The sequence below is a fragment of the Tachyglossus aculeatus genome, chromosome 4 (genome assembly GCF_015852505.1).
Source record: "Tachyglossus aculeatus isolate mTacAcu1 chromosome 4, mTacAcu1.pri, whole genome shotgun sequence".
Classification (NCBI taxonomy): Eukaryota; Metazoa; Chordata; class Mammalia; order Monotremata; family Tachyglossidae; genus Tachyglossus; species Tachyglossus aculeatus.
The window spans coordinates 94,330,819-94,355,632 of record NC_052069.1 but is presented as its reverse complement, the minus strand read 5'-3'; positions in this window follow the sequence as shown (position 1 = coordinate 94,355,632).

Here is a 24,814-nt window from a genome sequence, read left to right as displayed (position 1 = left end):
TGAAGCCAAGTTTGGAAAATGTTTCCAGGAGAACAGGGTGGTTAACAGTGAATCACTTTCACCATAGCTGAAAGGCGGAGGAGGATTAGGATAGAGTAGAGGCCATTGGCTTGGGCAAGAAGGAGATCATTGTTGACTTGAATGGATGAGTACCTCTGTGTATTAACACATTTTGCTCTATGAAATGTTATTCAGGTGAAATCCTTCAAGGCGGCATGATAAATTGAAGCTTTTTAATGCCTACTGATAGATCCATATCAAATCTTGGATTTCAAGTTACCTGATCTTTCGAGCAGGGGGGAAGTGCCAAGAAAGAACTTTCTTGGCAGAAATTTCCTTGAAGCTAGGGAGGAAGGAATCCAGGCTGACAGCAGACATGCATTTTCCTCCCCCAGCCCCGCTCATCTTCCCAGGATCTAGAGCAGTGGTCAGAGCAGGAGAAGCAGGAAAGTGCCTTTTCCTCTGCTTTCCTGGTTCATTCCTGAGCTGATCCATGGGGCAGAAGAGGGGCTGGATGGGGGTGAGGTGGGCAGGGGGAGAGGGAGAGGGGAAGACATGGATGGAAATTGCAGCTGGGGCTCTCCCAACTGGTTGCAGAGAACTGCTGCTACCGCCAACACTGCTGCTGTCAGAGCTGAGGGAAGGGATGGAACCAGGCTGCACTTTCCCAGTGGGGCAAAGGGAGCTACTGCCATTACCACTGCCACTACCAGGCTGTGAGAGTGAAGGGATATGCTCACCCCCATGTGGTTTCCACTGCTAAACCAGAGGACAGAGAGGCCACTCTGACAGGGACAGGGGTGGCAGGGACCATCACCCCCCTCACCAGCCCTTTCTCTCCCCTCAAAGTGGCACAAATCAATGCTGCTCTGTCCCAGCTCCTTGGGAGAGTTTATGCTGCCCAAGATCCTTCTTCCCAAGAGCCGGGTGGAGTACCAAAATGAGAAATCTCATGGTTGTTTTCCTTTCATTAAAAAAGAAGACAAAACAATCCCTTGGGGCCAATCCCTTAAGCCTGGGCAACCCCTAGACCTGTCACATCTCCCCCCAGAGGGGCAGCGGACAGGGGGGCTGGGCATCAGGCTGGAGCCAGATTTTCTTCTGGGACTGGTAGGGAGTAGGCCTCACCATGTTGGATCATATTTAAACCCCTCGGTTTTGAGGTCTGAAGATACATTGGGGTGGCCAGACAAATTAATGAGAACCAAATGCCTCTGATTCAAAATGTCCCCCTCCCCCATCACCCCCCATCACAGACCCAGTGGAAGAAACACCACCACTATCAGGAAATGTGCTACATGACAACTACCCTAGAAGAGTTTCAGCACTCGTCTGAGCATATATGTTGCTTCTTTTGTACTCCCAAACACTTAGTAGAGTGCTTAGTACTTAGTGGTGCTCAATAAATTCCACTGATGACCAACACTACCAGATCAAATTTATAGACTTTCAGACTATTTCCCTTGTCTCCGTAGACCTGAACAGCAATCTCCTTTAAGTCAATTTTTCCTTGTTCCACAGCCAGTGTATATATGTGTGCATTTGTGTGTGTGTAGGCTGATGCTAGGAATAAAAGACCGAAGTGTAAAGAGTGGCTGTTGTGTTGACAAAACCTTTGTGTTGTGAGTTAATTGTGGAAGTTACCTTGAGCATCTGGGATTTTAGAAGGGCTGGCCCTGATGTTAGTGTGTGTGTGTGTGTGTGTGTGTGTGTGTGTGTGTGTGTGTGTGTGTGTGTGTGTGTGAGAGAGAGAGAAAGAGAGAGAGAGAGTGCACATGGTATAGTGGATAGAGCACGTGCCTGGGACTCTGAGGTCATGGGTTCTAATCCTGGCTTTGTCACTTGTCTACTTTGTGACCTTGGGCAAGTCACATAAGTTCTCTGGGCCTCAGTTACCTCATCTGTAAAATCATCATCATCAATCGTATTTATTGAGCACTTACTGTGTGCAGAGCACTGTACTAAGCACTTGGGAAGTACAAGTTGGCAACATATAGAGACAGTCCCTACCCAGCAGTGGGCTCACAGTCTAAAAGGGGGAGACAGAGAACAAAACCAAACATACTAACAAAATAAAATAAATAGAATAGATATGTACAAGTAAAATAAATAAATAAATAAATAGAGTAATAAATGTGTACAAACATATATACATATATACAGGTGCTGTGGGGAAGGGAAGGAGGTAAGATGGGGGGATGGAGAGGGGGGCGAGGGGGAGAGGAAGGAAGGGGCTCAATCTGGGAAGGCCTCCTGGAGGAGGTGAGCTCTCAGTAGGGCCTTGAAGGGAGGAAGAGAGCTAGCTTGGCGGATGGGCAGAGGGAGGGCATTCCAGGCCCGGGGGATGACGTGGGCCGGGGATCGATGGCGGGATGGGTGAGAACGAGGTACGGTGAGGAGGTTAGCAGCAGAGGAGCGGAGGGTGCGGGGTGGGCTGTAGAAGGAGAGAAGGGAGGTGAGGTAGGAGGGGGCGAGGTGATGGACAGCCTTGAAGCCGAGAGTGAGGAGTTTCTGCCTGATGCGCAGATTGATTGGTAGCCACTGGAGATTTTTGTAAAATGAGGAATGAGACTCTGAGCACCACATAGGAAAGGGACCATGTCTGACCCAATTTGCTTGTATATACCTCAGTGCTTAGTATAGTGCCTGGCACATAGTAAGCACTTAAATACCACAATCATTATTATTATTATCATTATATGAGAATGATTGTGAGCCTGCATGCACACAAGGAAATGCTATGGTCTGGCAGATTTAGAAGGGGGTAGTTCCAGATTTGGAGGGAAGTGTGAAGTAGGAGCACCAACAGTGAGGTAGAGAAAGAAGGAAGTTTGCATTTAAACTACTGAAATATTAGATGTTTCCCAAAAATATCTGCAAGGTACTTGAAGAATCATGGAAGCATTTCGTTTTCTCTTAACTTTAATTCATGTTTTCAGACATATCCTGTGGTGTAGTGTACTGCTACAGATTGTTCCTGGTAGAGTAATTCAGTCTTTTCCCTCTCCACAAAGATTTTCACCTGATTGCAAAGAGATGCCAAAATACTTTGATTTGGCTACATGTTAAACTAGGCTTCACAGCCATGCAGCAGTATCAAGATGTCCAAAGGCCCATGGAATTGTATGATAAATGAAACAAACCAGACACTTGAAGAGTATCCAAAAGGGAATTTCCTTGAAAGAAATGAACTCCCAGCATTTTCTAAGATAGATCAGTGTACATCCAGAGGCGCTCATCATATTTATTGAATGCCTACTGTTTCAGAACTCTGTACTAAGTCCTGGGGAGAGTACAATATAACAATAAATGGACACATTCCCTGCCCACAATGAGGCAACTCCCAATAGACTATGACAGTGTGATGTCTTTTTGATAACATTGTACTAAGTGAAACCTATGTTCTGGACTCCTGGAGCACATGTCGGTTTCTGATCCAGATATGTGTCTCAACAATCTTGCCTTTAGGTTTGCCAAATGGCTGGATTGTCTTGCTGACATACCATTTCTGCAATGATCAGAAAGGTTTTCACAGTATTGAGGTATCTAATTTTAGGTTGAATACTTCTGATGTTAGCTGAGAGGTTGGTGTTGAATTCTGAGGTCAGGACAAAAGGAATATGCCTTCACCCAGTTGACAGCAGTGGTAGACTGTACCTAGACTCTAGACTGTAAGCTCGTTAATGGCAGGGAACATGTTTGTTAATTCTGTTGTAATAATAATAATGTTATGATACTTGTTAAGTGCTTACTATATGCCAAGCACTGTTCTAAGCACTGTTAGATACAAGTTAATCAGGTTGGATACAGTGTCCATTCCACATGGGCCTCACAATCTAATCCCCATTTTATAGATGATGTGACTGAGGCACAGAGAAGTGAAGTGACTCACCCAAGATCACACAGCCCTCCTCAGTCCCTCTCTCTTCCAGCCCCCTTTTAACCCTCCCATCCTTCCCAGAAGTCTCTCTAGAGGAGATCTCCTGCCTCCTCTCAAAAGCCACCTGTGCATCAGAACCCATTCTCTCACACCATTTCAAAATTCTCACCCCCTTCCTTGTCCTTCCCCTAACAGCTATCTTCAACCTCTCCAATGGCTTCTTCTCGACTGCTTTCAAACATGCCCATGTCTCCCCATCCCAAAAAACACCCCTTCTTTAACTCAGCTCCTTTCAGTTATCACTGCATCTCCCTCTTACCATTCCTCTCCAAACTCCTTGAACAAATTGTCTACAACCGCCGTCTCAAATTTCTCTCCTCCAGTTCTCTCTTTTCTCCCCTCCAATCTGACTTCTGTCCCCTTCACTCCACAGAAACTACCCTCTCAAAGGCCAATGATGATCTCCGTCTTGCCAAATCCAAGGGCCTCTACTCCATCCTAATTCTCCTCTACCTCTCAGCTGACACTGTGGACCATCCCCTTCTCCTGGAAACATTATCCAACCTTGGCTTTACTGATTCTGTCCTCTCCTGGTTCTCTTATCTCTTTGGACATTCATTCTCAATCTCCTATACAGTCTCCGCCTCTGCCACCCACCCCCTAATTGTGGGGGTCCCTTAACATTCAGTTCTGGGTTCCCTTCTATTCTCCATCTACACCCACTCCCTTGGAGAACTCATTTGCTCCCATGGCAACAACTATCACCTCTAGGCAGATGATACCCAAATATACATCTCAAGCCCTGATCTCTCTTCTTCTCTCCAGTCTTGCATCTCCACCTGTCTTCAAGACATCTCTTCTTGGATGTCCTTCTGTGACCTCAAACTTAACATGTCCAAAACAGAGCTCCTTGTCTTCCCACTCAAACCTTGTCGACCACCTGACTTTCCCATCACTGTAGATGGCATCACTATTCTTTCTATCTCACAAGCCTGTAACTTTGGTGTTATCCTTTATTCCTCTCTGTCTTTCAACCTACATATTCAATCCATCACTAAATCCAGTCGGTCCCACTTTCACAACATCGCTAAAATCTGCCCTTTCCTCTCCATCTAAATGGCTACAACATTAATACAATCATTCATTCATTCATTCAATTGTATTTATTGAGCACTTACTGTGTGCAGAGCACTGTACTAAGCGCTTGGGAAGTACAAGTTGGCAACATATAGAGATGGTCCCTACCCAACAGTGGGTTCACAGTCTAGAAGGGGGAGACAGACAACAATATTAACAAAATAAAATAAATAGAATAAATACGTACAAGTAAAATAGAGTAATAAATATGTACAAACATATATACATATATATATATATAGGTGCTGTGGGGAGGAGAAGGAGGTAAGGTGGGGGAGGGGGAGGAGAAGGAGAAGGAGGGGGCTCAATTTGGGAAGGCCTCTTGAAGGAGGTGAGCTCTCTGTAGGACTTTGAAGGGAGGAAGAGAGCTAGCTTGGTGGATGTGTGGAGGGAGGGCATTCCTGGCCGGGGGGAGGATGTGGGCTGGGGGTCGATGGCGGGACAGGTGAGAACAAGGGACAGTGAGGAGGTTAGCGGCCGAGGAGCGGAGGATGTGGGCTGGGCTGTAGATGGAAAGAAGGGAAGAGAGGTAATAGGGGGCAAGGTGATGGAGAGCCTTGAAGCCGAGAGTGAGGAGTTTTTGTCTGATGCATAGGTTGATTGGTAGCCACTGGAGATTTTTGAGGAGGGGAGTAACATGCCCAGAGCATTTCTGCACAAAGATGATCCGGGCAGCAGCGTGAAGTATAGATTGAAGTGGGGAGAGACAGGAGGATGGGAGATCAGAGAGGAGGCTGATGCAGTAATCCAGTCAGGATAGGATGAGAGATTGAACCAGCAGGGTAGCAGTTTGGATCAATCAATCAATCAATCAACCATATTTATTGAGCACTTACTGTGTGCAGAGCACTGTACTAAGCTCTTGGGAAGTACAAGCTGGCAACATATAGAGACAGTCCCTACCCAACAGTGGGCTCACAGTCTAGAAGGGGGAGACAGAGAACAAAACCAAACATACTAACAAAATAAAATAAATAGAATAGATAGGTACTGTTATCGACAAGTAGGGTGCAAAATAGGTTAACTCGGTGTAAATCGGCCGCAGGGTTCTTGTACCCAGGGTGGTGATGCAGATAGGAAAAATGATTCAGAGACATGAGTTCAGATAGAGCAGCAAAGAGGGAAAGTGGCTACCTGCCCGTTCACCTCCTGGGAGAGGTACGAGTGACAAGGAGCCCCGATCCCAATATCACTGTGTCTTTTATTGAGTTACAGCAACGTGGGAGTGGGGCATTTGGAAATTTCAGGAAATTCAGGAATTGGATGGAGAGGAAAGGGCAGATCTTGGCAATGTTGTGGAGGTGAGACTGGCAGGTTTTGGTGACGGATTGGATGTGAGGGGTGAATGAGAGAGCCGAGTCGAGGATGACACCAAGGTTGCAGTCTTGTGAGATGGGAAGGATGGTAGTGCCATCAACAATAATGGGAAAGTCAGGGAGAGGGCAGGGTTTGGGTGGGAAGATAAGGAGTTCAGTCTTGGACATATTGAGTTTTAGTTGGCAGGCAGACATCCAGATGGAGATGTCTTGAAGGCAGGAGGAGACACGAACATGAAGGGAGGGAGAGAGAGCAGGGGCAGAGATGTAGATTTGGGTGTCATCAGCATAGAGATGATAGTTGAAGCCGTGTGAGTGAATGAGTTCACCAAGGGAGTGAGTATAGATAGAGAACAGAAGGGGAGCAAGAACTGACCCTTGAGGAACCCCTACAGTAAGGGGATGGGAGGGGGAGGAGGAGCCTGCAAAAGAGACTGAGAATGAACAGCCGGAGATATAAGAGGAGAACCATGAGAGGACAAAGTCTGTGAAGCCAAGGTTGGATAGCGTGTTGAGGAGAAGGGGGTAGTCCACCGTGTTGAAGGCAGCTGAGAGGTCGAGAAGGATTAGGATAGAGTAGGAGCCATTGGATTTGGCAAGCAGGAGGTCATTGGTGACCTTTGAGAGGGCAGTTTCAGTGGAATGTAGGGGATGGAAGCCAGATTGGAGGGGGTCGAGGAGAGAGTTGGCGTTGAGGAATTCGAGGCAGCATGTGTAGATGACATGTTCAAGCACTTGAGAGGAGGGAGGAGATCTCATCTGAGGATACTGCTGGGAAGGTTGGGAAAGTAGCAGAGAGGGTTGAGAACCGGGGGGTTGGACAAGGGGGAGGAGTGACTTTGGAGAGCTCAGACATGATGGATTTAATTTTCTTAAGTAGGAGGCCAGATCGTTGTGGGTGAGGGAAAGAGGAGGGAGAGGAACAGGGGGCCTGAGAAGGGAGTTAAATGTACGGAAGAGCTGACGGGGATGATCAATCAATCAATCAATCGTATTTATTGAGCGCGTACTGTGTGCAGAGCACTGTACTAAGCGCTTGGGAATTACAAGTTACAATTACAAGGAGGCGCATGCCCCTCCACATCAACAACAACAAAAAAAATTCCACAATTGGCTTGAAGACTAAGTGCTTAGTACAGTGCAGCATGGCTCAGTGGAAAGAGCCCAGGCTTGGGAGTCAGGGGTCATGGGTTCTAATCCTGGCTCCACCACTTGTCAGCTGTGTAACTTTGGGCAAGTCACTTAACTTCTCTGTGTCTGTTTCCTCATCTGCAAAATGGGGATTAAGACTGTGAGCCCCACGTGGGACAACGTTGATTACTTTGTATCTCCCCCTGCCATCCCCAGTGCTTAGAACAGTGCTTGGCACATAGTAAGCACCTAACAAATACCAACATTACAATTCTACAGTGCTCTGCACACAGTGAGCACTCAATAAATACCATTGGTGATGATGGCTCACCTCACCTATCTGTGCTGGTCCTCTAGACTGTTAACTCTTTGTGGGCAGGGAAGGTGTCTACCAACTCTGTTACATTGTACTTTCCTCAAGCAGATAATATAGTGTGCTCTGCACACATTAAGTGCTCAGTAAATAGGATCAACTGATTTGCATTCTACTTCCCAAGCCACTCTTTTCATACTTCCCAAACTAACCTACTCTGCACACATAAATCCCATTACTACTACCAATTTCCTAATCATTTCTCAGCCCAATCTAAAGCAGTTTGTTACTCCTTCTCATTTATTTCCCTCTTTTTTTATGTTCCTTGCCGCAGGAACTACCATATTCAAAACCAGAACACATTAAGAAAAAGCAGGAGATTAGCCAGGTGACATACATAGATGTAATTTATGAAGTTACTGCTTTTAAAAGATGTCATCCTTTAAAACTATTTTTAAAAATAATTCAAATTGAGGCAACCATTTTTTTCAGAAAAGCTTAAAAAATGAATGTATCTGAATAAATAGCATCCTGAACACCTCAAAATAACATAGGAAAATGGACTTTTCTGTATTGCAAAATGCTCCTAATAGATCACTTTAATAAGATTGCACTTAATAGCTTCATAGAGTGTATTGGGCAGTCAAAAGGAAAAGGCAATCAGCACTAAATTTTGTTATTTGATAATTTAACAGTTGCTAGCCATCAATAAAATCTATTTTAGTAATTTTATATCAAATATAAAGAGTGAAGAAACACTTCATGTATGGAATCAACAGTAAACTCATGTTTTAGAAAGCAAAAAAACCCAAGCTTTAGCAAGTAGTACTAAAATATACTTTGGCATAGGAAACCACTATAAACAAATTGTTAAAGAAATAATTTATTTTATTCTACATTGAATTTATTGGACCTTCCTTGTTCAAACTTGTGTTAGAGTTCAATACCTCCATTTTCAAAGATAACAAATGAAAAATCTATGAATTTTAACCTTGTGTAAAAATAGATGAATTTCAGGACAATTATATTTTGCCAATTCCATCCATCCAACGTCCAAAAAGTATTACTTTTTTCATCTTCCAAGTGTAGCAAAATAAATTCCCTTTAGAAATGTTTGGAGAATGTAATTTTAGAAACTACGAAACCATACTTTCACCAGCTAAACATTTCCAATGATATTGTGCCACAGGGCACTTGATTTAGGTAGTGTATGGGAATGCACAGCAGAAAGGAATGGACAATATTTTGACCCAAATAGCTCCCAAATTGCCTTGACATGCTTTGTGCCGTCCCCTTGTTGCCCCCAAATGTTAGTGGAGATCTGAGGAGAATGGGCAGCACGACTTTGGATTGTAAATTTAAAAGCAATCAGTCAGCCATATTTATTGAGCATTTAGTGTGTGCAGAGCTCTGTACTAAGTGCTTAGAAGAGTACACTATGACAGAGTTGGTAGACATGTTCTCTGCCCACAATGAGCTGTCTAAGAGGGAGACAGACATTAATATAAATGAATTTTGGATGTGTACATAAGTGCTGAGGGAAGGGTGAAAATAAGGTGAAAATCCATGTGGAAGGGTGATGCAGAAGAGTGGGTAAAGAGTAAATGAGGGCTTAGCTGGGGGTAGTCTCTTGGAGGAGATGTGATTTTAATATTTAATCAAACCTTTTGGGAATGGTTAGCCACAGTGAAGAGCTGGGTTTCCGATCTTAGTTTAAATCTTAGCTTTCCCTTTTGAATTGTCAATCTTTCTCAAAACAGTCCTTCTATAAGTACATATTTTGTGGATGTCATTTTTTTAGGAAATTTTGGGATTGTTTGGGAAATTCCTCTTAAACAAGCTCATCAAGGGTCTGGCAACTTTCCAAAAGGCCTATGCATAAATCTGATTTAAATTCTAACTAGATTCACAATCTTTCTTATTTTTCTGAATGCTTTGGCTGGATGGGGGCTATTACTAATAATATTATATTTATTATTATTGCTATTATTATTATGGTATCTGTTAAGCACTTACTATATGCTAGGCACTGTAATAAGTGCTGGGGTGGATACAAGTAAATCAGGTTGGTCACAGTCTCAATCCCCATTTTACGGAAGAGGTAACTGAGGCCCAGTGAAGTGACTTGCCCAAGGTCACACAGCAGATAAGTGGCAGAGCTGGGATTAGGACCCACAACTTCCCAGGCCAGTGCTCTATCCACTATACCATGCTGCTTCTCTCTTAGCAAGATGGTTTGAATCACATGACCAACTTAAGCTCCTAATGACAATGTAGTCAGTTCTGCCATAATTTCCATTTTCATTACACATTTTCAATAAGACACTACTGTGGATCTTGAGAACATTCTCCCAGAAGCAGGCATCTGTATGGATAGAGTACAGTAGAGTTTGGGAAGAAACTGTGTTGTACTTGTGCATGATATTGGATAAGGTTTGGTGCTATTATGTGGGCTTTATGTAACAGGAGATTATTCAAGAGCAAAATCCCCACATTGTAGGAGAACTGACTGCAGTGGGGTGAATAGTACTCTTGGCACTAGTGGCTTGTCAGAAAGAATGAAGAGAAAGAAACTAGTGAATTCACAGGAATCCAGACCAGAAGGTACGAGGGCTGGAGGGTTGAAAAAACACAACTACTTTGAGAAATGAATCTTGTACAAGAAAGAAAAAAATTGAAAAATCAGAACTGAGGCAACCTTCATGAAGTTGAGACATTCAGGCCACTGCAAGTAAAGGCATGGCTCTTAGAATATAGTCATCAGATTATTCACTGTTTCATACCATTTGGGTTTGGGAGAGAAGGGCAAAGGTTCTTACTAACTGATTAACTAGATGAGTTTTATTTTTCTTTATCACTGAGAAACAATTTCTAGGTTTCAAGAGCTGAGAACACAGATATACTTACAGGTATTAATAAAATAATTAGCTACTAATCTGAACTAGACAATCTCCAAAACAATTTCCAATCACATTAGCCTATAGCCTCAAGTACGTGGAGTAAAGGCTATTTTCTTATAAGGGGAGATTAGGCCAAAAAATAAATTTAGAATCTTTAAAATTAGAAAAGGAAATCATGAAAAAAATGCAGACCTTAGGAAAAAGCTCAAAGTGGGCCACAAAATTAAAAAAAAATACTAATAGGTAGGGAAAATGACAATACATTCTAAAATGGAAACCTCAATTTCATGATGAAGACATGAAAGTGCACAAAGATCTGGAGATCAGGTACAAATAGGAAATCAGGTGAGCCAAAAATTTGCTTGTAATGCACCAGTCAAGAAACATAATAACTAGCATGGATATGGGCAGGGAAAACAATGCATTTCTAAACTAATGGTGCTTTTTGAAGGGGCCAAGAAGCCCGCTGTTGAGTAGGGACTGTCTGTATATGTTGCCAACTTGTACTTCCCAAGTGCTTAGTACAGTGCTCTGCACACATTAAGCACTCAATAAATACGATTGAATGAATGAATATGGATAGAGGGGATTCATGTTAAATATGTTAAAAGAGAAAAAAGAAAGAGAAATAATAAACAGGTACTTGTCTAGATTTAGAAGTTTAACTAATGGGGTTCTCCAGGATTGCTATCAAGACCATTTCTTACTTAATTTCTTAACATCTTTATAAATGATCTGGGAAAATGAAATCTCCAAATCTACCCCTATCCCTAAGCTTTATGGATAGTAAAGTATCATCTTTCTTTCTTAAAGCTGATGGAATAGGCTAAATCATGCAGAGAGCCTCAGTGTGAGGTAGTAATAGTAATAATAATGATGATGATGATGGTATATGTTAAGCACTTTCTATGTGCCAAGCACTATTCTAAGTGCTGGGGTAGATGGCTGTCCCACATGGGGCTCACAATCTTAATCCCCATTTTAAAAATGAGGTAACTGAGGTATAGAGAAGCCAAGTGACTTGCTCAAAGTCACATAGCTGATAAGTGGCAGCGCTGGGACTAGAACCCATGACCTAGGGTAAAACAAAACTCCATGGGGGAAAAAAAATCTGAACTGTGGCCTAGTGGAAAAAGCATGGCCCTGGAAGTCAGAGGATCTGGGTTCTAATCCTTGCTTTGCCACGAACCTGCTGGATGACTTTGGGCAAGTCACTTAAATTATCAATAAGTTTGTTGTGGGCAGGGAATATGCCTACCAACTTTATTTTGTTATTTTGTACTTTCCCAAGTTCTATGTACTGTGTCTGCACTCACCAAGTGCTCAAGAAATGTGTTTGTGTAATTGTACCTCAGTGTGTGATATTTGTGTATATTATGTGTCGAACACTGTTCTAAGCACTAGGGTAGGTATAAGTTAATTACCGTTGTTGGGTAGGGACCATTTCTATATGTTGCCAGTTTGTACTTCCCAAGCGCTTAGTATAGTGTTCTGCACACACTAAGTGCTGAGTAAATACGATTGAATGAATTAATTAGGTTGAACACAGTCCCTATCCCTCACAGTCTAAGAAGGAGGGAAAACAGGCATTTGATCTCTATTTTACATTTGAGGAAACTGAGGTAGAGAGATGTTAAGTGATTTTCCATTTGTCCAGAAACGCTCTTTTGTCCAGAAACGCTCTGGGCATGTTACTCCCCTCCTCAAAAATCTCCGGTGGCTACCAGTCAACCTACGCATCAGGCAGAAACTCCTCACCCTCGGCTTCAAGGCTCTCCATCACCTCGCCCCCTCCTACCTCACCTCCCTTCTCTCCTTCTACAGCCCAGCCTGCACCCTCCAATCCTCTGCCACTAATCTCCTCACCGTGACTCGTTCTCACCTGTCCCACTGTCGACCCCTGCCCCACGTCATCCCCCGGCCTGGAATGCCCTCCCTACCCACATCCGCCAAGCTAGCTTTTTTCCTCCCTTTAAGGCCCTACTGAGAGCTCACCTCCTCCAGGAGCCCTTCCCAGACTGAGCCCCCTCCTTCCTCTCCCTGTCTTCCCCCTCTCCATCCCCCCTGCCTCACCTCCTTCCCTTCTCCACAGCACCTATATATAGGTATATATGTTTGTACGTATTTATTACCCTATTTATTTATTTTACTTGTGCATATTTATTCTACTTATTTTATTTTGTTAATAAGTTTTGTTTTGTTCTCTGTCTCCCCCTTCTAGACTGTGAGCCCACTGTTGGGTAGGAACCATCTCTATATGTTGCCAACTTGTACTTCACTAGCACTTAGTACAGTGCTCTGCACACAGTAAGCGCTCAATAAATATGATTGAATGAATGAATGAATTGTTATCAGTTTTTAAAATATTTTTTTAAATCAGTGATCCAAAGTATTGCAGCAGTGAAGAAGGCCACCAAGTACTGGACATTATTAGTAAGGAATAGCAATGATCAAAAACAGAGCATTCCAAACAAACAATGGAATGCCCCACTTGGAGTACTGTAAATAGTTCTGTTCTCCGTGTTTCAGAAAAGACTCAAGGTGCTGAAGGGAATACCAGGGAAGCCGAGATAAAAAGCAGAATAGAGAAGCTTCTCTATTAAAATAGGTTGGAAGGGATAGTACTCTTCATTGCGGAAATATGAAGGCTAGCAGGGGATTTGATTTAAATTAAAAAAAAAACATGAAGGATGTGGACAGGGCACTCATGGCATTTTTGTTCAACAAATCTCACAGGAACAGGACAAAGAGGCCCCACTACAGCTTGAAGGTGCTGGGTTCACAGCACACTTAGAAAACACATTCTTCACACAGAAGGTGGTAGATGGATTTTTCACCACAAAATTGTGCAGGTCAAATATATCAGGAAGTATTAAGTGGATTTAGATTAATTCAAGACTTAGAAAGTCTATAAGGGGCCACTAAGAGGGAACATTATAGATGTAGAGGAAAACATTAAAAATTAACAAGGTCTATTCATAACCATTAGGATGAATGTCATTCAAGGCAACCACCACACAAGTCCTCCAGGGTGGCTTTTGCATTCTTGGCAAAAGGCAGATTACTGGTTTGGGTGAACCACTGGTCTGCTGCTGCAATGTCATTACTAATGATCTAATGCCCTAATACCTAGCTGATTGAAAACCCTGAAATTCAGGCTTTTCCACTGTCCCGATATGTCAACTCCATTTGATTATCATCAAGAGCATTTTTAGAGGGCCGGCTGCTGGTAAAGCATTGTCCTGGGCAGGTGGACAATTTTACAGAAGAGTCATAGTATACAATCTCTGTCCTCAAGATGTTTACAATCTAATGAGTAAGGAATATTTAGCACCTACGTGGTGCAATGATCTGTACCTAGATGGTTGGCAAGTGCAGAAGGTATGAGCGACATGCTTCTTATCCCCAAGGAGCTTATACTATAATTGGAATGATAAACAATAAAAAAGTCAATGGACTATCAAGTGAAGAAAGAGTGCTGAGGAAGGGTATAAGTTTACTGAGAAGAGCTAGAGTTGGTGATAGGTATATATGGTGTAGGTATCTGGAAAATTAATCCGGAAAGGCCTGTTGAAGGAGGTGAGCTATGTGATGAGACCTATGGTCTGTCGGATTTAGAAAGAGAGGAAGTGCCAAGCAAGGGGAACAGTATGGGCAAGGGGTGGAGCTGACAAAGTTGAGAGTGAGGAATAACTAGAGGGTGGTCTGGACTGGAGTGAAGAGATGGAGAGAGGGAAGAGAACAGATACGTAAGGTGAGATGAGTTGTTGGACATTCTCAACACTGATCATGAGGAGTTTTTGTTTCAATGCAGAGAAAGAAAGGAAAACTAGTGGAGGGTTTTGAGGGTAGAGATATGTAGGAGAAATGTGGGCTGAGTGACATTTAAAGGAGATGCTTCATGTAACTGGGTGTTGTTCTGCTTTGGAGGAAAAAGAGGCTAGATGCAGGGAGGCAAACAAGGATGATACAATAGTCTAACTGTAAAAAACAAACAGGAAGGATGATACAATAGCCTAGCTGTATAATAATGATAATATTAAGTGCTTACTGTGTGCAAAGCACTGTTCTAAGCACTGACCAAAGTTCATTCCATACTGGTAGCAGTTTGGGTGGAGAGAAAAGGGGGGATGCAGGAGATGAGAATGAAGAACTGGCAGGATTTGGCTCTACAATGAGTTTGAGAGCTGGAAGTGAGACCCTGAGACTGTGGGCTTCTGGGGAAGGGAAGTTTGGAAGTCTAGTTCAGTGGAAAGAGCACGGGCCTGGGAGTCAGAGAACTTGAGTTCTAAATCCAGTTCTGCCACTTGTCTGCATGTGACCTTGGGCAAGTGATTTAATTTCTCTGTGCCTCAGTTACCTCATCTTTAAAATGAGTTTTAAGACTGTGAGCCCCATGTGGGACACGGACTGTATCCATTTTGTTTAGCTTGTATTTACTCCAGCGCTTAGTTCAGCACTGTGACTTAGTGGATAGAGCCTGGAATTGGGAGTCAGAAGGACCTGGGTTTTAATTCCAGCTTTGCCAATTGTCTGCTGTATAACCTTGGGCAAGTCACCTCACTTCTCTGGGCCTCAGTTCCCTCATATTTAAAATGAGGATTAAGATTGTGAGCCACATGTGGGACAGGGTCTGTGTCCAACCTAATTAACTTGTATTTGCCCCAGCACTTCGAACAGTGCAGGGTACATAGTAAGGGCTTAACAAGTACCGCATTTATTATTACAATGCCTAGTACTTAGTAAGTATTTAACAAATACCATAAAAAAGCAGAAATAAAATTATCATTTTGCCATAATTAAAAGGATGGATTTGTGTATGTCTACCCTATAGATAGATGATAAACATAAGGGGGAAATAAACCAATAACAGGTAGATATGAACTTAAGAATGCTGAGGTGGCTGAGAGAGTGACATTGCAGGGATTGTGGGTGAATTAACCAAGGAATACTTCATGGAGTAGTTGACTTTTTAGAAGGGCTTTGAAGGAGAAGAGGGACATGCCTAAGAAATCCTGAGAGGGTAATACTTTCCATTGGGAAGAAAGAGATGAGCAGTGGGTTAGACGTAGGAGAGTTAAGAGTGTAGGTTAGAAAATTTGCTTGGGAGAAGTACAGAGTATGTGGTGGGTGTCTGTGACTGATGAGAAAAGACTGGTAAAAGAGCAAACTGAGATAATTGAGGTTAGTGGTCAGGAGATTTTGTTTTGTGTGAAACAGTGAGAACCCAGTGAAGTTTGAAAAGGGGAAGGTTGCACTCATGAAATGTGCTTCCTACTTGCAGACTTAAGCAAGATAGCCCAATGCTTTGTACAGTACTCTACACACAGTAAAGCACTCAATAAATACGATTGATTGGTAGACAGGAGTGGGGTGAGGTTTGAGGCCAGAACATATGAATGAGGTGGACTCTGATGGGATCTATGTGTGGTGATGTCGTGAACAGAATACATTTCTTCCGAGTTGGCAAACGGCCCCATACTGGGTTGAGGGACGAAGGAAGGAGATTCCTGGATAACAGCTGACCATTGGGTGGATCCTGGGACAATCAAGAAAGTAACAAACACTTTCAGTCTGCAACAGTTAATACTATAGCGTCATTCAGAGAGATTTGTGCTGAAAGGTGATAAGGTATCAGTTTCAATTTAGTCTAATATTATCTAGCTAATGAGACAGATATCATTAGCTCCATTAATGCATATGCAGGTTTCATGGTATCTCTTCTCCTTGCTGCTCACTTTGACTGGTTCAAATAGAGCCCATGACCATGATTGTATAGCAAGTCTTTTTGTAAAAGCAATTATGCTATACTAGAGTTAGATATGTTCTTGAAACATTTGTTCAATGTATTCCTTCACTGCTCTTTGTTTGGAATTCCTGAAGAAATACCCAATTTTGGAATCACCAGCACTCTATTAATCTAGTGAAAGCCTGAAATTAAATGCTCATTTTGGTGCTCTAGTATTTTAATAATAGGTTATATATGTGTCATCAAACAATGGATATAATAAACAGAAGACAGCAGCTTTTATTCGGTATGGATTTGAGAAGTGAATACTTTTTATTTATGTGCTACAGTTTAAATGAACGCTATTTAATCATCAGTGCTTTTTCACAGCCAGAGAATGTCAACAGTTTCAACCCAAGCCATGTGATTACTTCTAAAATATCTGTTTGAATGAATCCAGAATAAAAGTTGCCTCCTTGTACTTCTGACAAAATAGGTATATGCCACTATGATTTTGAACTCCCATGGGCTATAGTTGAGGCATTCATTTATTTCCAACTCAAGGAGCTTAGAGTGAGTTATTCTCCCAAGTAATGGCAAATCACAAGCTGAGCAATGGCACTATAGCAGTGTTGACTAGTGACCTTAGATGAGAAACTGTAATACACCTTTCTATTTTCCAAACTCATAATACCAACCATTGGTCATAAACACCTTTTATGTTCGGATTGGATAATTCCCTGTCTCAGCCTCTATATACTTCTGGGATGGGTTTAAGAATGCAAAAGAAAGGACTTCATGCTATGTACACTTTATGGGTGCTCTGAATCTGGTGCTATCCATCAGTGGGAGCTCAATAAATATGATTACAACAAATATCAGTCAAACCCCTTAAACTGTGTAATATAAAACTAGCAAATTCTTTATTGATAATTAGTTTACTCTCATTCCATTTCCCTCTTAATAAATGCTTAGCTCAGTAAATGTTTTGTTCTCCAAATGATTTGTGATTCAGAATTTAAAATCAGGTTAATTCCAGTGCCTAAGAAATGTTTTCATTATGTTGTCATGGAAGCATTCTTTTACAGAAGAACCTTATAAGCTTATATACTGCACAAAAAGTAGTTCAAATACTTATATCATCTTGCCATATTGAATCACTTGCCTGGTTTCATAGCTTGCAATGTTTTATGGTGGAAAGTCCATACATGCAGTCCTGTAAGTTAAAATGGTGACAATATAAAATATATTTATGTGATTGCATAAAGCAGGAGATCACTTTCTCTTGCTTATGTAAAAAAAATTCCATGGATAGCTACACCTGTATATTTATAATCAATTCCAGAAAAAAAATCTTTCCAGTCTTGAAATACCTTGCCTACAAATGAGGAACTCTAGTTCATAATCCAGGAATTTTTTTTCACATCAGGGCCACCTTGAGAATGAAAGCCAGCGCAGTTGTGAGTGTTTTTTTCAGTTACTTGAAACTACTAATCCATGAGCAAATTTTTTTGCTTCCTAATAAAATTACGGGCAGGTAGCATGACCTAGTGGAAAAAATATGGAACTGGAAGTCAAGATCTACCTATCACTTGCCCTATCCTATGACATTGGCAAGTCACTAAAACCTCTCTGTCCCTCTGTTTTCTTATATGTAAAATGAGAATAAACTCACTCACTCACTCTCTCTCTCTCTCTCTCTCTCTCTCTCTCTCTCTCTCTCTCTCTCTCTCTCTCTCTCTCTCTCTCTCTCTCTCTCTCTCTCCCTCCCTCCCTCCCTCCCTCCCCCCTGTATGGGATAGGGACTCTTTGTGATCTGAATAACAACCATCTTCTCCTCTAGAGTGTAAACACATTGTGGGCAGGGAACATGTCTACCAACTCTGTTGTACGTACTCTCCCAAGTACTTCATACAGTGCTCTGCACACAGTAAATCCCCAATAAATATGATTTATTGGTTCATTCATTCATTTGACATGTCCCTATAAGGGACCTGGCCCAGAAGAACCACAATTTACCCCAGCATAATAATCAATCAATAATATTTAATGCACCCTTTCTCTATGAAGATCGCTGTACTAAGTGCTTGGGACATAGTACAATAGAGTTAGCTGACAAGATTCTTGCCCCTAAGATGTTTGCAATCTATCAGGGGAGGCAGACACTAAAATAAATTGGAAGCAGGGAAAGCAACAGAGTTTAAAATTACATACAAATTTGTTATTAGAGTGGGGGAGCTGTGAGTATGTGTCAAAGCACTTAAGAGCTGAAGAAGTGCTGAAATGGCAGTAGGGTGGGGAGATGAGGGATTAATCAGGGCCTGAAGGGCTCTGGACAGGGAATGTGCCTACCCACTCTGTTACACTGTACTCTCCCCTAGTGCTTAGTACAGTTCTCTGCCCGCAGTAAGCTCTCAGTAAATACAATGAATTGATTGAGAGGATTTGTGAGGAAAGAGAGAAGCTGCATGACCTAATAATAATAATGATAGTATTTGTTAAGTGCTTAATATCTGCCAAACACCATTCTAAGCACTGGGTTAGATATAAGGTAATGAGGTTGTCCCACATGGGGATCACAGTCTGAATTCCCATTTTACAGATGAGGTAACTGAGACACAGAGAAGTTAAGTGACTTGCCCAGTCACACAGCTGATAAGGCAGAGCTGGAATTAGAACCCATGACCTCTGACTCCCAAGCCTGTGCTCTTTCCACTAAACCATGCTGCTTCTCCATGGATGGCCTAGTGGAAAGAATATGGGCCTGGCAGTCATAAGGTCATGGGTTCTAATCCAGACTCTGCCACTTGTCTTCTGTGTGATTTTGGGCAAGTCACTTCACTTCCTCTCTGCCTCAGTTACCTCATTTGTAAAATGGGGATTAATTCTGTGATCCCCATGTGGGAAAGGGACTGTGTCCAACCTGATTACCTCATATGTACCCCAGTGCTTAGAACAGTTCCTGATACACAGTAAGCACTTAACAAATTCCATAAAAAAAGGAGAAGAGTTCATTTTTTTTTTCATGTTGAGCTTGAAGGTGCAGATAGAACATCCAAATAGAGGTGTCCTGTAGGCAGGAGATGTGAGATAGCAGAAATGGAAAAAGACTGGGGCTAGTAAGATAGATTTGCAAGTCATTCACATAGAGGGGATAGCAGAAGATAGAGTAGATAAGCTCCCACAGGGAGAACATGAATATTGTAATAGAAGGTGACAGAATTGAGAGTTGGGAGACACTCCTCAGTTAGAGAGCAGCTGACTAAGAGCTGGTGGAGTAGATCAGAAAGAGTGGTCAGAGAGGGAAGAAGAAAACCAGGAGAAAATAGTGTCAGAGAAACCAATGTTAGTTGGTGTTTCCAGAAGAAGGGGCTAGTCCACAGTGTCAAGAAGAAGAGTTGCTGAGAGTTCAAAGAGAGTTAGGATTTTCTATGGTTCATTGGATTTGGTGAGGAAGAGGATGTTCATGAGAAGAGTCATTGTAAACCTTGAAAAGAGCAGTTTCAGTGGAGTCAGTGGGTGGGAGTAGAAAATGGATTGTAGAGCTTCATGGAGGAAGCTGGAGGAAAGGAGAGACAACAACTGACTTTTTTATTCATTCAATCATATTTATTGAGCACTTACTGTGTGCACAGCACTGTACTAAGCGCTTGGAAAGTACAAGTTGGCAACATGTAGAGACAGTCCCTATGCAACAACGGGCTCACAGTCTAGAAGGGGGAGACAGACAACAAAACAATACATGTGAACAGGTGTCAAGTTGTCAGAACAAATAGAATTAAAGCTAGATGCACATCATTGACAAAATAAATAGAATAGTAAATATGTACAAATAAAATAGAGTTATAAATCTGTACAAACATATATACAGGTGCTGAGGGGAGAGGAAGGAGGTAGGGTGGGGGGTGGGGTGGGGTGGAGGAGAGGAAAAAGGGGGCTTAGTCTGGGAAGGCCTCTTTGAGGAGGTGAGATCTCAGTAGGGCTTTGAAGGGAGGAAGAGAGCTAGCTTGGCAGATATGTGGAGGGAGGGCATTCCAGGGCAGGGGAAAGACGTGGGCCGGGGGTCGACGGCGGGACAGGCGACAACGAGGTACAGTGAGTAGGTTAGCGGCAGAGGAGCAGAGGGTGCGGGCTGAGCTGTAGAAGGAGAGAAGGGAGGTGAGGTAGGAGGGGGCGAGGTGATGGAGAGCCTTGAAGCCGAGAGTGAGGAGTTTTTGCTTGATGCATAGGTTGACTGGAAGCCACTGGAGATTTTTGAGGAGGGGAGTAACATGCTCATAGCGTTTCTGCACAAAGATGATCCAGGCAGCAGAGTGAAGTATAGACTGAAGTGGGGAGAAACAGGAGGATGGGAGATCAGAGAGGAGGCTGATGCAGTAATCCAGTCGGGATAGGATGAGAGATTGAACCAGCAAGGTAGAGGTTTGGATGGAGAGGAAAGGGTGGATCTTGGTGATATTATGGAGGTGAGACCGGCAGGTCTTTTATGACCATATCTTTGTTCACTTTGCTTCTTGGAGTCCTGAAACCTTTGTTCAAGGAGAGCAACACCCTCTCCTGTTTCCTGAGCACAAGCTGGGCTCTCTGCTCTAGTGTTCTCTGTGTCAAACAGAGTTCTAAACACTCGGGTAGGTACAAGGTAATCAAGGTGTATACAGACCCTGTCCCACATGGGGCTGCCAATCTATATTGGAGGGAGTAAGTGCTCTGCTAAATCAATCAGTCAATGGGTTTAATTGAGTACTTACTGTATGCAGAGCATTGCACTAAGAGGTTGGGAAAATACAATACAGCAGAGTTGGTAGACTTGTTCCCTGTCTACAAGGACATTACAGTCTAGAGGGAGAGACAGACACTAAAATAAATTATGGGTATGTGCATCACCAATTCCAGGCAGCTCTTTAAGGAAAGCACATTTCAAGCTACTGAGTCTTTTTTTTTTCCTTTTCACAGAGTAAGCAAGGTTGAGCAGGTGAATAACAAGTGTCTAACGGGTACAGAAGCAGCAGCATGGCTCAGTGGAAAGATCATGGGCTTCGGAGTCAGGTCATGGGTTCAAATCCCATCTCTGCCAATTGTCAGCTGTGTGACTTTGGGCAAGTCACTTCTCTGGGCCTCAGTTACCTCATCTGTAAAATGGGGATTAAAACTGTGAGCTCCCATTGGACAATCACCTTGTAGTCTCCCCAGCGCTTAGAACAGTGCTTTGCACATAGTAAGCCCTCAACAAATACCATTATTATTATTATTATTACATATCCAGGTGCATAGGTGATGCAGAAGGGAGAGGGAGTAGGGGAGAAGAGGGATTAATTGGGTAAGGCCTCTTGGAGGAGATGTGTTTTTTAATAAGCCTTTGAAGGTGTGGACAATGGTGGCCTGTCATATATGGAAGGTGAGGGCATTCCAGTCCAGAAGGAGGATGTAGGCAAAGCATTGCCAAAGAGATAGATGAGACTGAGTAAGTTGGTTTTAGAAGAGTGCAGGCATATGCAGGCAATGTAAAATGAAATCAGCAAGGTAAGGTAGGAGTTAATGAACTGATAGAACGGTCTGTATCTCATGGTAAGGAGTTCCTGTTTGAAGCAGAGGTGGAGACTACTTCACTATATTTTTAAAATATACTTTCTGCCCTTCATCGAAGGAAATTTAGGGCCTTGAGTATTTTAAAACAGCTTTTGAACTTCCAATTCCTCTTTCTTTCAAGACTGATAATTCAGAAAGGTTCCATTATAACAAAGTAGCAAAAATAGGAAAATATTTCTGGAAGAAAAAGATAAATTGACTAGGATCAATAACTCCAGCATTTATTAAGTTCTTACAAAATGCATAGAATTTTACTAAGACCTTGAGTAATGGTAGGGAATTGAGAAGATAATTATAATAGGTTTGTGACCCATAAATGCTGTCAATATAATTAGGGTAGGTAACCCACACGTTTAACAATTAAAACACAAACTGAGGAACTGTGAAAACATTTAAAAATGTGTAAGAAAACATTATAAGGAGGGTATTTTCAGTCATTAGCACACAACGAATAACGTTTTTGGTTTTTTCCCTATTTCATGCCTTAGAATCACAGGTTATTTTTGCATTCCAGAAGAATCAGTAGAACATTTAAAAAACCAAATATGTACCAAGAAGGATCTTACTTTATTATCTTTATGTGGAGAGCACGATTTATGTATAATCCAGCAGGTTTTGTTCTAAATAACTTATCTCACAAGGAACAACAGCAAAAGTGAAAGGGGAAACTCAATAATACTCAGGGTTATGCTTTTGAAAAGATCCCTGCTCAACTTTGCTTACTCTTTGCAAAGAAAAAAAAGATCAAGTAGTTTGAAGTGTGCTCTCCTTGGAGAGCTGCATGGTGTGGGTTATGTGACTGCCAGCTTCAGAGCTGTTTAAGCAGCAATCTTTTCAGTGAACTCTTTGGTCTCTCATTATCTTTCATCTGTCACACCTGCTGGAAGCAAAGGATCATGGGTTGGGATCAGGTTGTAGGTGGAAGCTGAGCATTAGGCCTCGTTCTTCAGTGAGCCAACTGTCAGGGTCTCTTTATAGTTCCATTAATCAAGATTTTTGAGGATTCAACTGGAGTTAAATTGTGCTACCTTTCTTTAAGATATCCTCCCTCTGGCTAGATGTTTATGTGCTGTTGTCATCTATTTTCAATGACTTTTAGGAACTCTTTTCAGGTTACAGACAGCCAGATACTCTGTCTGATCTTTTGGGGATATTTAAAACACAATGGGATCAGGCGAAAAAGTCTATTTTCTTAATTCTCAGTATAGATGATGAATCAGAACCTGGAAGGCTAAGGTCTCCACAGCATAAAATGAATTCAAAGTCAGTGACTGTAATAATTGTGGTATTTAAGTGCTTACTATATTTCCGGACACTGTACTAAGTGCTGGGATAGATACAAAATAATAAGGTAATAATAATAATGATGGTATTTGTTAAGCACTTACCATGTGCCAAGCACTGTTCCAAGCACTGGGGTACATACAAAGTAATCAGGTTGTCCCACCTGGGGCTCACAGTCTTAATCTCCATTTTACAGATGAAGTAACTGAGGCACAGAGAAGTTAAGTGACTTTCCCAAAGTCACACAGCTGACAAGTGACAGAGCTGGGATTAGAACCCACAACCTCTGATTCCCAAGCCCATGTGCTTTCCATTAAGCCACGCTACTTCTCTGATAATCATTAGATTCATTTGATTTTATTTTTTGTGTGACTTTTTTTAGACCTGATCAAGAAGCTAGATTTGGTGCTAATGAGGGATCCGGGTTACTCAGCCAGAGAGAAGGTTGGACAACTTATAGCTTTAGAGAAATTTAGTTTTGTCTGGGGTCTGATACCATACTGTTTGTTGGTCACTTTCTTGTCTTGGCACTCTCCTAAAGGCTGTGCTGGCTGCCTTGATCAGTCAATTAATCAATGGTATTTATTGAGCTCTTACTGTGTTCAGATCACCTAACTAAGCACTTAGATGAGGTTCATACCAGAGAGTTGATAGACATGTTTTTCTTGTTTATTTCCTTGTCTTTCACTTCATCAGTTACCAAGCTAAGTAACAGCACTGAGTTCTGGGTTTCCGATATTAAATTTGGGCCATGTAAGTGTATGTTGAGTGGGAAGAGCTTCCCAGAGCTGCCAAAGCATATTCTAATATCTGCATCAAAGTGTCTTGGTGCATCCTCCAGCATGCCTACATGGAATAAATTAGACTGAGTACACTGTACACCCCTGCGTTATTTTTATGTTTTAATTTTTAAGGGTACTTGTTAAGCTCTTACTAGGTAATACCATCATCATTATTATTACTTTATTATTTTGTATCTATCCCAGATAATGTACTAAATACTGTGGTAGATACAAAATAATGAGGTTGTATATAGTCCATGTCCCACAAGGGCTTGTCTGTCTTAATCCCCATTTTACAGAAGAAGAAACTGAGGCCCAGTGAAGTTAAGTGGCTTGCACAAACTCACAGAACAGACAAGTGGTGGAGCAGGGATTAAAACCCAGGTCCTCTGACTCCCAGGCCTGTGCTCTTTCCACTAGGCCACGCTGCTTCTCTACGGTCACTACTACCACGTTAATACAGTCACTCGTCCTATCCTGCCTGGATTACTGAATCAGCCTCCTTGCTGACTTCCCAATCTCCTGTCTCTCCCCACTCCAGTCCATAATTTTTTCTACAAAAATGTTTAGGACACATCGCCCCACCCCTCAAAAAACTCTACGGGTTGCCCATCCACCATCCGCATCTAACAACTCCTCACCACTGGGTTTAAAGTACTCCACCACCTTGCCCCCTCCTACCTCACCTCTCTTCTCTCCCTCTACAACCCATCCTGCACACTTCACTCCTCTAGTGCTAACCTTCTCAACGTGCTTT